Source organism: Magnolia sinica, chromosome 2 (genome assembly GCF_029962835.1).
Source record: "Magnolia sinica isolate HGM2019 chromosome 2, MsV1, whole genome shotgun sequence".
Classification (NCBI taxonomy): domain Eukaryota; kingdom Viridiplantae; phylum Streptophyta; class Magnoliopsida; order Magnoliales; family Magnoliaceae; genus Magnolia; species Magnolia sinica.
In genome coordinates this window covers 105480949-105492106 of record NC_080574.1, presented here as the reverse complement: position 1 = coordinate 105492106, position 11158 = coordinate 105480949, and positions in this window count along the sequence as shown.

Genomic DNA, 11158 nt, shown 5'->3' with positions numbered 1-11158 from the left:
ATCGGAGTATGATTGGTAGTTTGTTATATTTAACTGCTAGTAGACCTGATATTTCTCTAAGTGTTGGTATTTGTGCAAGATATCAATCGATCCAAAAGAATCTCACTTGATTCCTGGTCCAGCGAATTATTAGATATGTCGCAATTTTGTAAATCTCGGTCTCTAGTATCCTCATGAAACCAATGTTCAATTAGTTGGGTACTCGGCTGACTGGGGTGGTAATCTAGATGATAGAAAATCAACCGGTGGTGGTTGTTTTTCATTGGAAATTGTCTAGTTTCTGGTTTAGTAAGAAACAAAATTCTATATCACTTTCAACAATTGAAGCTATAGCTGGTAATGCATGTACACAGCTTGTTTGGATGCAACGAATGCTAAGTGATTATGGAATTAAACAGGATTCTATGTTATTACATTGTGATAATTCCAGTGCGATAAATATTTCAAAAAATCCTATTCATCATTCTCGTACTAAGCATATTGACATTAGATTTCATTATATAAGGGAATTAGTAGAAGAAAATGTTATATCTCTAGAATATATTCCTACTGAAGATCAACGTGCTGATATTTTCACAAAACCTCTTGATAAAAGCAGGTTCAAAAAGATGAAATCTGATCTTGGCATGTGCATTTTAAATTGATAATTTATACCTTCTTGTATAATATTGTATATATTTGCTAGATTATATTTCAATTTTTGTAAAATTTACAAGTATATTGAATTTTTGGGGTTTATACGACCAGTCGTGAGTATACATGACCAGTCGTACTACGACCGGTCGTAGATACCCACGACCAGTCGTGGAGCACGGGTTTCACTTCAAATTGGGGATTTTTCACTTTCTTCCTCATTTCTTCTTTCTTCTCCTTGGAGCCGAACTTCGACTCGTCGAACCCATCCTTCAAGTTCTTCAAGGTTAGTGTTCCAAATCCTTTTTTCTTGCATATTTGTGTCAAGATTGCTTCCTTTTCTCTCTTGAAGCTTTCTATCTTGAAAATCATTGAGATTTGGGGTTTGGGTTGTGAAAAATCTGTTTTGAGCAAACCCACTTCTCAATCCTTTGCAACTTCTTTATTCCTTTAATTCCTTGTTGCAAATGGCTTCTAGAAGAAGAAAAACTACTTCATGTGGTCCTTCTTCTTCCTCCAGATCAACCCCTATCTCTAAACGTCATCTTCTTATTCCCAATGATGATCCATCATTTGTTAGGGACATTAGATCTCGTAAGATTATCGTTGAACATCCTGTTGATGTCAATCACATTGTTCCATTTGACATCCTTCCTATGCTTGAAGCTGTAGGTTGGACTAACTTATTGCATTGGGGTGGGCCTGCATACCGGTCCATTGCCCAATCCATGTTTACATGTATTAGTGCATTTTCACAGGATAATTTAACTTTTCAAATTTCTACTAGAGAAGGGCCTTTTGACGTTGATCGTCATTTAATTTCAGCCCTTATGGAAATTCCTGTGAATGATGAGGGTATTCCAATTCATAATTTAACTGATAAACCCTCAATGGCTAAAAAACGCATGCTCACTAGAGACTTGTGCAATATGGATGTTCAATGGACTCAAAAAGGGAATGCGCTCCCCGCAAGGTATTTGTTACCCAAATACAGAATTCTCCACAGAATCTTTGTATCTAATTTGTATCCTCGTTCAGATAATAAATCTGACCTGACTTCATTTATGGTTCGTGTTATCCATGCTATCTCAAATGGTACTCAGATTTGTTTGTCATCCTTAATCTGTCATTTCATTCTTCAGTTTCGACTCCATCCTGGTCATAGTGACATTCCATTTGCATATTTTATGACTGCATTGGCTACTCATATGTTAGTCGATATGCCTGTTGATGAAGCACCAATCCATCATCTGATCTTCAACAATACAAATATTAATAAGATGAAGTTGGATCTGCTTCCTGAACAAGGTGGTGGTGGTGATGGTGGTCCTGAAGTGGTCGGTGTTGACATTAATATGGATGACATTTTTGAGGAACCGGATTCTGACTCAACAAATGATTCTTCTTCTTCATTTGATGCACGTCTGAGTGCATTAGAAGGTAAAGTTGAGAATATAAATGTTAAGTTGGAAAACATGTCTATTGCTCATGATTTGTAATTCAAGTACATGCACAAATATCTTAGGCGCTTGAACAAAGGCATGCACCAACTTGATCCTTCTATTCCTGCTCCATCTTCAAGTTCTAGTTCTGACTAGTTTCTATGAGACTTTTTGTATGTAATAACTTTCTTACTTAGCACTTGGCTGATTTTGATTTGGATTCTATCTATGTTTAATGCTGGATATTTGTTCTTGATGTAATATTTATACTGGATATATGTGATGCTATCTTGAGTATCTCTATAACTCTTTTACTATACTCTATTTCCTCCTTCTGTTTACTCTCATTCCTTTATTTAGTTCTCCCTTGTCATATTGTGACAAAAAGGGGGAGAAGGTTTGTTCTTAATGTGATTATGAGAGGAGTAGCATTGGTTATGTTACTCAGGGGGAGTGGGGAGTCAAGGGGAGTATATGTTTGATCTTGAATATATGTTTGATCCTGTTGAATGATAATGGTTAAATGTTGAATGTTGAATATTGATTTATAGGTATTAACCAGTTGTTTTACTCTTGTTTATCTTGATTATGTGTTTTGTCACTAATTTGACAAAGGGGGAGATTGTAAGTGTTATAGTTTCTATCCCTCTTTGTTGTCAAATTTGTAGTGCCAAAATCACTATTATACTCTGTTTTATATAACTTGCATAAGTGAAGCTCTCTCAAGGATCAACATTCATAAACAAGCTAAGCTCACAACAAGCAAAGCTCTCAAGTACAAGACTCAAGATCTTAAATGAAAGAACTGCTCACAAGACAAGACTCTGGAATGAAAGAACTGCTCACAAGACAAGACTCAAGCTGAACTCAAGACTCAAGCTGAAACTCAAGCCACTTTCAAGATTGAGTTACATGAAGAGTTCAACTACATCAAGACTTCAAGACTGATACTTCAAGGTCACTTGTTCCTAATGCTTCAATGTCCATACTTCATGATTGAGGTTTGTTTGACCATAGGTTGACCTTAGAAGTAGGTCATTTCGGATACATAAGTCGAATGTTATTTTTCATGTGATTGGTCTGTTCTTCGACTAGTCCTAAGCCTTCTTCGACTAGTCCTAGACTTGCTTCGACCAGTCTAAGAAATTCCTCGACCAGTCGTAAGTTTGTTACAAATTCCGGATAAAATCTGTTAGCCTTCGACTAGTCCTGGAATCTGTTCGACCAGTCGTAGGAACAATGTCGACTGATCTTTGACTAGTCGTACAACCTTCGACTCGAAGTCCAGCGATGGTTTACAGGACCTACGACCAGTCGAAGGAAACCTACGACCAGTCGTAGGTGACCTACGACCAGTCGTAGGAGAGCTACGACCAGTCGTAGAACGGTCAGAGCATATCCCGCCGGATTTTTCAAATATCTGTTGTTGCTTCGACTAGTCGAAGAGCACTCTAGACCAGTCGAAGACCCGATCTTCTCACCTATAAATAGTGCACGAATCTCAGAAGAAATTATCGATTTAATTAAAGTATTCAAGTCAATCTTCGTCGAACTTCTGAGAGATAATTCTGTGCTCCATCTAAGCTAAGTGTGATTATTTAATATTCTCTTTCCTTAGCTTTATTTAATTGATTTTGTTTCTTATATTCCAATCTGATTTGATAAGAGGAATTATTATTCCCTTTCTTTGGAATCAAAATCAATTAAGGCAAGCCCTATTTGGTTTAATTTAAAATCTATTAGAACTAGAACCATTGTAATCGAGTACTAGACATTGAACTTGGACATTCAATCATCTACTTTGATTTGGTTCTATCGGGCTGCTACAACGAAGGAGATTTTCAGGTATTTTACATATTGTAAATTCCTTTCTATTATTTTGGTTTCTTTCAAGATTTGCCAGAAAAATCTTGTTATTTTGGTTATCTGAGGAAAGCCAGGAAAACTCAGAAGTGGGGTTTTTTTAATTGTGTAAGCCCACATACAAAGACACAATTGTAAGGGTTTTGAGTAAACCTGGGAAAACCTATTTTTAGTGAACGCTAATATCTCCTGTGTGAGGATATTAGGAGTAGAATAGCATTTTGTGTGGCTGTTGTATAACAGTTGGTGAACACACAGGCGAACCACTATAATCCCTTGTGTTGTGGTTGATTGATTTATTCTTCTAATCTGTATGTATAGTGATGAATGTTGTAATTATTTCAAGCTTTGTGAGAATGTTGTAATAGCTTAGAATTTACTTTCTTTTATTCCTTTATAAGCTTGATTTTCAATTTCATTTGAAAGTTGTTCCAGCAAGGTTGCCCTGCCATTTTTATGGTGTATGGCTATCCCTAGAACAATACATCTTTAATTACAAGTTATTTCAATTCAGTTTATATTTATTTTTGTATTCCTCTTCGATTTGCGACTTGATACAAAGACCTTTCTAGAAATAAGGTTGTCCTACCATGAACTCTGTTTTTGGTGTAAGGTTGTCCTTAGAATAACGTTTGTATCAACCTCTCAAGATCTGAATTTTGAGGTTGTTTTTCTTTCCTGCATTGTTATTTAATTTGGCTATCATTTTCTTTATTATTCCATTGTTATAAGTTTTTATTTGGCATTGTCCTATTCACCCCTCCCCCCCTCTAGGACATATAGCTTGGCCTTTTCAGGTGGACCCCGTAGTCTGCGATACTACGTAATATCATCCCGACTTCACACTCCAGTTTGGTCATTACATTCGCACCATATATTACATTGCATCCGCAGTACTTAGCATTTTGGGTTACTATGTTTCTGCATTTATATGGCCTAGACGAACTTAGCAGGATTTACATCTTGCATTATACCCTCGGTATCTGATATTTGGCTCTCTTTGACTCCTCATTTATACGGCTGATCTGAATTGCGTACTCTGACATCGTATGACTCATTGGCATACCAGTATAATTCTGCTTACTCTGATATCGTATCTTGTCAGTATTTCTATTTATTCCACTGTCTGATTCATGGCAATGTATTGTATACTTGGCACTTACCTTGTGCACACACTTTCACCGCCCTCTAAGCTTTCTATAAGCTTATGCATGATAGATGCGTACAGGTGTTATTAGGTTGCAATAGCGTTGAGCTTGGAGCGTGCAGTTGTCTTCTGGAGCTTTGATTTCGATATATGTATTTCCCTTTCAGCATTGTACTCAAATGATTATATTAGTAGATATGTGATGATGATGTTGCCTTTGTGAATTGGGAAATCTTGTGGTTATGCTTATTATAAGTTAAATGTACAAAAAAAAATCCTCCTTGTAGGATCCCAGGATCGGAATCTGGCGTATGGACGCTAGGAGCCGAGAATGGGGTACTACGGAGGCTGTCGGCACCGGATTCGGTGATCGGGATTCCTGCGAATCCGATTTTCGGGTTTGGGGCGTGACAATATAGCAGTAAGGTGGGCCCCACTTTGTGACAACGATGTGGTCCACTAAATGGACAGCATGAATAAATATCTACATCATCACGGTGGGCCATCAACAAAGAAAAAGAGAGATAGAGAGAGATGTGAGGCGGAGAATCGGTGTAGCCCCTCTTGATTTCAACACATACATCAAAGTGGGTCCCATCACAAGTGGGCCATCAAATTGATAATCAATGGTAGATCACCCACCAATCGGCCTTCTCCTTGGCTCTTATGGCTTCCTTTGTTCCTTGGCTTCCTTTTGATGGTTGAAGATGAAAATTGAGTGACTAGGATGAGAGGAATAGGAAGTGGGCCACACATAGCCTCCTCTCTCACTTGGGAGGCCATGGATGTTAGCTCTCCCTTGGGGTTGCTTGGGAGTAATGAGAGAGACATGAGAGAGTAATGTAAGAGAAGTAATGGGAGAGAGGGATGGTGAGTTATGGATGGATGAACTTATGTATGGGAGAGAGTTGACTTTGGAGTACTTGTGTAAGAGAGAGGATGGTTGCTTATACTTGACATGTGAAGTGATAGATGTGTACTTGATTGATTTATTGATGGGACATTCTCTTGGGATTGCAATCGCGCAGCGTCTTCCTTGAACTGAACGCGGGCCCGCATCTCTTGGTTCGAGTATCGCCTCGGCGCACGAGACGCGGCAACGGCGTAGTCGCAATGATACAAGTCTCGGGCCGAGCCAACTCAGATCGGTAGGATGCAATCAGGGTCACGCGTAACTACCGATAACAGATCGCTGGTCACCGAAATTCTACCTAGAGGATCGCGGAAGCCTATGGAATGGTACAGGCTAGGATACGGGTCTCACAATAGGACTCTGATTCCAGTTGTGCCTCTTGAATTAATTAAGGTAACATCTTGATAGGTACAAGTGGATCCTTACCACCCTAGTTCCCACGTTTAAATTCACAAGTTTTAATCAACCTTATTCATAATCACTTTCAACTATTCTAGAATTCAGATTTAGATCTTCTTCTAGTTATAGTTCTAGTTCTTGTCAGAATACGTACAAGTTTAGTCCCTATGGATTCGACCTCGATCTCACCGAGATTATTACTACATCATGACCCTACACTTGGGGTTGTGAACAAGTTTTTGGCGCCGTTGTCGGGGACTATAACTGCGTTTTTCTAAATTTAATTAGTATTCGAATTAGTTTAAGTTTAGGATTTTCTTTTCTGAACTTGTTTTTAGAATCTAACTTGGTTTTCTGTTTTCTCAGATTTTAACATAGCAATCTCCAATCCGATAACCCCTTTCTAATTCTCTCTCTTAATTTTTTTAAATCTCATATTTGTTTTAGTTTCCCTAGTTTTCTTTCTTAGGTTTATGTTTAGTTACTTGAAGGCTTCGAGTGTTTCATGCCCAAGTGGGTCCATGACAACACTCGACGTCTCTTAAGTGTAGTAAGATTAGTCGAAGGGTTGCCCAATCATTACAGGATTAAACACCACTAGAGATCCTCTGAGTCAATAAAAGTGATGGCTACAAATCAACCTCAACCTTCACTTGAGGAAATTCAGGACGAAATGAGATGCATAATGCACCCCCTGCCTCATACTTTACGAGATTATTTATAACCAGTGGGGGTGAGCACACCTTCCTTTATGATTTTTTTAAAAAATATAGAAAATATGGATATTAACTCAGGGGTAATTCACTTCATTCCAAAGTTCCATGGACTTGAATCTAAAAGTCCATATTTACACATGAAAGAGTTTGATGAAATAATAACCACTTTACACTTTCCTAATGTGTCTGAGGACACGGTCAGGCTGAAAATCTTTCCCATCTCTTTAAAAGAAAAAGCTAAAACGTGGTTGCATTTACTACGTCCACGATCCATTGGCAGATGGAATGCAATGACAAGGGAGTTTATAAAGAAATTCTTCCCATATCATAAGACGAACACCATCAGGAAGTCGATTATGAACTTCACCTAAAAGGAAGATGAGACATTCTTCCACTGTTGGGAGCGGTTCAAGGATCTTGTTAGTTCATGCCTACAACATGGCTTTGAAATGTGGCGCATAACAAATTTCTTCTACGATGCACTGACATCTTCTATGCACCAATTGGTCGAGACGATGTGCAATGGGAAATTCATGAACAAAGATGTCGATGATGTGTGGGATTACTATGACAAACTTGCTGAAAACACAAAGTCATGGGACATCTCCCTAAGACCCAGCACCACTTCTAAGCTTACTCAATCAAAAGAGAAGGGCAGAATATATATATTGAAAGAGGAAGATGATATCAATTCTAAAGTGGTTAATCTCATAAGAAAAATTGAAGCCATGAAACTTAATAAGGATAAGGCTAAGAAAGTTTTTGCGGTATTTGTGCTTGCAACATACATACAACTGAAAATTGTCCAATAATACTTGCCTTTCAAGAGGTATTGAATGAGCAATCGAATGCCGTAAATAATTACCAAAGACCTTTCAGTGGACCCATCTCAAATATATACAATTCTAATTGGAGAAATCATCCAAACTTCAGTTGGAGGAAAGGACAAATTGTTACTCCTTAAGGATTCCCTAACCAATTCTTAAATCAAGGGAAACCTCAAGAGGATCTGGTCTTAAAACATATCCAAAATCAAGAGCTTTTTCAGTAGGGTATGCTTCAAGCCTTTTAAGGCCATACAAAGGCCATATAAGGGCTTGAGACAAGCAAATCAATTGGGGAAAATGGAATCCTTCCGACTTAGCCTCTCCTCAATCTAAAACCATAATATGAAATTAGTGATATAAGCTCTTCAAATCAAATGGAGCAAGCCAAGTTTATCACCACTCTTTGGAGTGGAAAACCAATTAACAAAACTATTCCGGTAAGGGCTGAAAAGTCTAAGGACCTAGAAGAAGACATGAATGATAGACCTAGCATTGCTCCACATAGGTTAGAACTGGAACCTTAAAGCAAGCCGATTGCTCCATTCCCCCAGTGGTTGATTGCATCAATACCTCTAGCCAACTCACAGGATATTCTAAAGGTAAGGGCTGAAAAGTCTAAGGACCTGGAAGAAGACATGAATGACAGACCTAGCATTACTCCACATAGGTTAGAACTGGAACCTTAAAGCAAGCTGATTGCTCCATTCCCCTAGTGGTTGATTACACCAAAACCTTTAGCCAACTCACAGGATATTCTAAAGGTGTTGAAACAAGTGAAGGTCAACATCCTTCTTCTGGATGTTGTGAAACAAATTCCTTCATATGCCAAATTTTTAAAAGACCTATGCACAACTAAGAGGTGGCAAAGTATCAAAAAGAAAATTTTCCTGATAGAAAAAGTGAGTGTTATCCTTGAGTAAAATGTGCCAAAATATAAAAAGATGCTGGTAGCCCAACTATCACTTATATAATTAGGAATTACCAAATTGAAAACACGCTTCTTAACTTGGGGGCGAGTGTAAATATGATCCCTTACTCGGTCTACGAACAACTGGATCTAGGTGAATTAAAACCCACTCGGACCACATTACAACTTGTTGATCACTCAGTTCGTATACTAAGAGGGATAATTGAGGATGTATTAGTCCAAGTTGATAAATTCTATTATCCAGTAGATTTTATCGTTTTAGATACTCAACCCATCACAGACATGAGCACTCAAATCCCTGTCATACTTGGCTGCCCGTTCCTTGATACATCTAATGCTATCATCAATTGTAAAAATGAGGTCATGAATTTGTCTTTTAAAAATATGATGTTGGAGCTTAATATCTTTTTCAACATGAGAAGACAGGCAGAGGATGATGCGAGGCCCAAGACATTAATATGATAGACTCTTTCATGGAAGATAGAGCTCTAATGACGTTATCCTCTGACCCTTTAGTGACGTGCTTAGCACACTCCCCCAATTTGGATGATGACACGATTAGGAAAATGGATATCATACTTGATACTGCATCGGTACTTGAAGTTAACCAGTGGAGGCCACAATTTGAGAAATTGCCCCAAATCGACGTAGTACCTCTACCGTCTAGCCTCAAAGCATCAAAGCTTGATCTAAAACCTTTGCCCACTAATCTTAAATATGTCTACTTAGGTAAGGATGAGACATAGCCGGTGGTGATTTCTTCCCAACTTGAGCAAGAACAGGAGAGTATGCTTATCGCTACTCTCCTTGAACATAAAGGAGCCCTTGGATGGTCAATTGCGGATCTCAAGGGAATCGATACATTGATTTGTACTCACCATATTTATCTTGAGGATAATACGAAAACCTCTCGATAACCACAACGTCGACTCAATCCAAATATGAAAGAAGTGGTTAAAGGAGAAGTACTTAAATTGTTGGATGTGGGTATCATATACCCTATATTCGACAGTCAATGGGTGAGTCCAACTCAAGTGGTTCCTAATAAATCCAAAATCACCATAGTATCCAATGCCGACAATTAACTCATGCCAACTAGAGTTACTACTAGTTGGAGAATGTACATTGACTATAAAAAAATGAATACCATCATGAGGAAGGACCAATTCCCCTTACCCTTCATTGACCAAATCTTAGAAAGGTTAGCTAGTCATTCTTATTACTGGTTGATGGGTATTCGGGCTACAATCAGATAGAAATAACCCTTAAAAATAAAGAGAAGACAACGTTCACATGTCCTTATGGCACCTTTGCTTATGGAAACATGACATTGGGACTGTGTAATGCCTTTACCACATTTTGCAATGCAGTTGAGTATTTTTTCTGACATGGTAGGAGAATATTTAGAGGTCTTCATGGACGACTTCTCTATTTTTAGTCCATCCTTCAATGAGTGCTTGAAAAATCTTAAATGTGTTTTGAAGCGATGTGAGGAGAAGAATTTGGTTCTAAACTAGGAGAAATGTTATTTCATGATTCCCAAGGGAATTGTTCTTAGACATATAATTTCCTCTAAGGGAATTGAGGTGGATAAGGCCAAAATCGATCTTATCTCTAACCTATGACCTCCCAATAACATACGCGACGTGCGATCCTTCTTAGGACACGTCGCATTCTACAGACGATTCATAAAGGACTTTAGTCACCTCTCTTGTCCTTTATGTAATCTACTTCAAAAGGATGTACCATACGAGTGGACTGAGTAATGATAGGAAGCTTTTACTAAGCTCAAAGGCATGTTAACTATCGCACCTATTATGCAGCCACCTAATTGGAACATCCCTTTTGAGATTATGTGCAACACGTCTGATTATGTTATTGGGGCAGTGTTATGCTAGAGAAAAGAGAAGAAGCCCTACGTTATTATTTATGCGAGTAGAACTTTAAATTCTGCCAAATGAACTACTCTACTACGAAGAAGGAACTCTTGGGCATAGTATTCACTTTAGACAAATTTAGATCCTACCTGATCGGATCTAAGATCATAATCTACAATAATCATGTGGCGCTGAAGTATCTTTTTTCTAAGAAAATGATGCTAAGCTCCGCTTGATAAGATAGATCCTCCAACTCCAGGAATTTGACTTTGAAATACGAGACAAAAAAGGAGTAGAGAACGTAGTGGTTGACCATCTCTCGAGGCTTGATCTACTCGATCCCCTTGAGACAACACTAATAAATGACATGTTCCCTAAAGAAAATTTGTTCAAACACTCCCAACTACCTTAGT